At 41.2% G+C, this 4698-nt stretch overlaps 1 protein-coding gene and 1 long non-coding RNA gene across 49 annotated transcripts in view; one reads left to right on the forward strand and one right to left on the reverse strand.

The window, feature by feature from the left end:
* PARD3 (par-3 family cell polarity regulator) overlaps nt 1-4698 on the reverse strand; it is a 579141-nt gene that overhangs the window by 63103 nt on the left and 511340 nt on the right. The gene's annotated exons all lie outside the window — the stretch shown is intronic.
* The window catches only part of LOC147361115 (uncharacterized), a 64016-nt gene that overhangs the window by 6450 nt on the left and 52868 nt on the right, over nt 1-4698 (forward strand). The gene's annotated exons all lie outside the window — the stretch shown is intronic.

Genomic DNA, 4698 nt, shown 5'->3' on the forward strand with positions numbered 1-4698 from the left:
TATATTCACATGATATGATGAGAACTAATTAAGTCAGAACATGTACTGTTATGGGATTTAACTGCACATGGTCAAAAAAGAACTGCCTTCTGCTTCCTTAAATATACAACATCCACATTAACTTCACGGCGAGTTAAGCATCAGGCAGGGCTGGCCGATATGGGCTTTTGTCCTTGATGACTACAGAAAGATATTAATTTCAGTTTTGCAACTCATTCAGAAAATTGCCTTGATAACTTGGAAAAGCCCTGTTTATGCTTTCTGCCTGTGTGTGTGTGTGTGTGTGTGTGTGTGTATGTGCAAACACATGTGAGTAAATGTGCATGTGTCTGAACCCAAAGAAACCATGCCAGCCATAAAGGAAATTAAAAATAAACTTAAATATGCTTCCATATGCCAGTGCAGGGGCCCCAGAGACTCGATCATAAACTCGCACATTTAAATTGTCTCCATGAATTTTTGATTCAAAAAGTGTACCGAGCAATTTCATCATCACAATCACATAAAACAAAATATATTTCCACTTGGGGAAAAATATTCCTCGGGCAAGCAATGGGATATTTTATTTAGACATTCAAGTATCAGACAATTTATAATAAATGAACATTCTGGATTTTAAAAAGCCTAATAAAGCTACTACTTTGACTTGTGTTAGAAGGTAATATAGAGTGACGAATATAGGAGATATAAGAAAGGGAATTTAAAACAATCAAATTTATGGGATGATTGAGAGTTTTAAAGTAAAATTATATTAACAATATAAGTGTTAAATCCCCATGTGTCAGCTCATTCCAACCCACTTATATTGCTAAAGAGAAAACAGGTGTTTAAGTTCTTACACTACATTTTTCATACTTCCACCACTGTTCTCCTCTAGCTGTATCAAGATAATTTTCAAATAGTGACTTTAGTTACTGAGCATCCTTCATACAAGGATGACTGAAAACAACCCATCAGTAGAGAAAGAGGTCATTCTCTTATTCAAATATCCAACAAACACACCCCTCTAAAATTTTATTTCAGATTTTTGGATTAAAAGTTATCTCTTTGACATGATTTTTAAAATAAGAGGTTGTTATAAAACTGGAGGGTGTCACCATGCTCCTACAATGACTGGCACTTGTCTGCATGTGGACTGCTGGCACTTGATTTATTAGATTCAAGAAAATAAAAAAAAAAGAATTGAATCAATTTAATTTTAATTCCAATTAAAAAAATGTGTCTGGCAATTAAATGACAGTCACAGACTTTTAAGCCATGAGGATGCAAAAATAGGGACAGCGAGTCTCACTAATGTGTAACGTTATTAAGAAAAATTTCAGCAAGCATCAATTAAATGGGGGGAAAGGCAACAGAGCGCTGGCGATTAAATTCGTAAAACTGCTTGTTAGCAGAAAATCCACTTGTTTATTGAGACACAGCCTCAATTAGCTGATGGTGGAAGTGGATAATTTGTTTATCGTTTCCCCTTTGAGGAAAGGTTTTCTTACGTATTTCCAACCAAAATAATGGCCCCAGTGGTGCTGTGTTTTGTCTCTGGGGCAGCTCCTGCCACCTGTACCAGCTGCCTTGGTCCCCATCCCCACCTCCACCCTAGGCTTGCCAATCACTCTCTACACCATCACACACCTTGGAAGAGGCCTGGATTTCTTGGGTTAAGGGACTTAGGTGTTGCCAAGGCTGGTGCAATCAGATCCGAAAATGACTACAATTAAAAAAAAAAAAAAAAGTTCGCAAGGGGTAAGCCCCACCATAGGGATGAAAGAGAGCCAAGGATAAAACCTTAAATAACAAAAGCGCCTGAAGTCTCAGTGCTTCCATTGGTACAAGACTGTCAGTGGGAAGTGATTTGCAGTTATGCACAATGAAGGTTTTTTCCTTTACAAATCCTTCCTAGGATCTTCCCTGGGGATCCAGTGGTTAACACCTGCATTTCCACTGCAGTGGGCACGGGTTTGATCCCTAGTCAGGGAACTAAGATCCCGCATGCCATGCAGCATGGATGAAAAGATAAGATTTAAAAAATAAAATAACATTAAAAAATCCTTCCTAAGAGGAGTGCAGTTGGAGGAATCTGTGCCATTATTTGTTTCTTTTATAAATGTCTTGATCTTCGAATCTAAGGCTAGTGCTAGTATGGATATATATACGCAGAGACATTATGTGTATTCATATGTATAAAAAGATACAACATATATACAGACATTATATACATGCATATGGAAGGCAAGAAAGTAGTGAAAGGACATGCAGTCTCCTAAAAATATACCAAATATTGAACACTGCACTCAGGCACAGCAAATGCTAAAAACGGGGGCAGGAAATAACCAAGTGCTGGGCACTGCTGTGACCAGCGCTCTGCCCACTGCCCTCCCCGCCCTCTGCACAGCTCCTGGGCTGCTATTCTTCTTGTGGACACGTCTTGGTCTATACCTCTTTTAGAGCTGAGATTTGCATTCCTGAGTTGATGGAAGAAGATAAAAGATAAGACAAAGACCTCCCAAATCAATTTGACAAGTATTCATCAAGCAAGATTTCAAAATGTTTAAGAAAGAAAATCTCTATCTTAGACAAAATAAAGGTTAAAAAAAGTCATCCTTTCTTCTTTCCAATTTGGTCTGCTCACTGAGCTGCCAGCTTTCAAGCCTGACCCTTCCTTGATATCCACTTATTGTCCCCAAACCTCAACCCACTGGGCAATTAGAACACAAGAACTGCTCAGCAGCCGCCGCAGTTTAGTCGAATGCCTGATCAAGGAGTTCCCTTGAAAGGGCAGGAAGCCTGCGCCAGGCTGGAGAACATCACAGCCGCTTTCAAGGTGCTGCGACGTCCGCCCTCACAGTTAACAGAGCGACACCAGGGAGAGGGAGTCCTTGCTTCCCCGGCCCTCGCCTCTTCATCTGCTGCGGTAGCTCTGCCCTGATGGGGACCACAGCCCTTGGCCACTCTGATTTCTTCAAGTGTTTCCGACCTTATAAAGCTGTTTACGCAAATTACTATCACTGGGCCTGAGAATGTACTGCAATAACACATAACCTAAAGCAGTGGTTCCCCAACCTTCTCGGCACCAGGGACCAGTTTCGTGGAAGACAATTTTTCCATGGACCAGAGGTTTTGGGATGATTCAACCACATCACATTTATTGTGCACTTTATTTCTTTCTATTATTATTACATCAGCTCCACTTCAGATCACCAGGCATCAGATCTCAGAGGTTAGGGACCCCTGACCCTAAGGATACAGAAAAATACTTCTGCAGAAGTATCTTCTATTGTCTTTGCTATAAAAACTAACATATATAAAATTTTTACATTTGATCAAAATGATTTCATTAGAACAATATATTTTGGATTGCAGATCTCGGTAAACTCTACATTTATAGAGACAAGGAGGATAAAAGATGTATCGTGAATAGATTGAGATTTTTCTAACAAAACAACCAATCAACTTTCCTCTAACATAATTACCTGTAGGAAAGTTGGTTTCTTTTATTCATATATCCAAGTACAGAAAATGGAAAAACCTAAGATTTCAGCAGCAAAAGGGAAGATTATGACAGTCAAGGCATCCTGGGGATGGCTTAACCCACAGCCCACTTTCCACCAGACCACAGAGACACAAATGCACGTGCGCTAAGTCGATTCAGTCTTGTCCGACTCTTTGCGACCCTATAGACTGTAGCCCACCAGGTTCCTCTGTCCACAGGATTCTCCAGGCAAGAATAGTGGAGTGGGTTGCCCATTTCCTCCTCCAGGGGATCTTCCTCACCCAGGGATTGAACCCACGTCTCACGTCTCCTGCATTGGCAGGCAGGTTCTTTACCACTAGTGCCGCCTGGAAAGCCCCACAGAGACGTGGGTGCAAACATAATTTTTTTCTTCTTAAGACAAGACAGTGAGTTTTCATGTTTCTGTGAAAAAAAGAAACCCATGAGCGAGAATGCTTCACAAACACTGACTTTTAGTGTAACAATTTCTCCTAAGGAAAATCAGGGATAAGAGATCCTCCTTACTGAGTGGCTTCTATGGAATTATCTGCAATCACCATGTAGAAATGGACAGAGCTGCCTCCGTCTAAACTCGTCATTAAATGCTTGATGCATAGGGGTTGGCGTTTATAGAGGGATGAACACAACTCCAAAGAAGAACGCTTTGGGATAGAAGGAATGGAAAAAACAATTTGGTGATCAAGGATATATATGATCATTTTCACTTCCCATAGTCTGCATGGCATGCTGCAGTCCACGGGGTCGCAAAGAGTCGGACATGACTGAACAACTGAACTGAACTGAGTCTACATGGTGGTTAGCTAACTCAGTGCTTTCATAATTTTTAGATGATTATAACTGTTTCACTAATGATGCAGTTGAGGTTCAAAGAAGATACATGATTTGGTTAGACTGTGATATGAAAGAAGCTCTGGAATGAGGACTGGATACCAGGGTCCTGGAGCTGTCAGTGACTGGTGGCCTCTGCCAGGTCACCCAGCCAGCCAGGCAAGAACACTGCCGCCGCCCCTAGGCCCCCCTCCCGTGGGAACCGAGGGAGAGGAAAGCCAGAAATACACTAGGGTGGGGGGAAAAAAGATACCAATATTTCTCCCTGCCCTTCTAACACAGACATAACACACAGGTGATTCATTTAGAGCATCCCCACATCACACACCAAGTTAGTGAGTGTATCTTTAAATTTACTGCAG

This window comes from Bos grunniens, chromosome 13 (assembly GCF_055505025.1).
Source record: "Bos grunniens cultivar Pamir isolate PY7600 chromosome 13, Bosgru_T2T1.0, whole genome shotgun sequence".
Classification (NCBI taxonomy): Eukaryota; Metazoa; Chordata; class Mammalia; order Artiodactyla; family Bovidae; genus Bos; species Bos grunniens.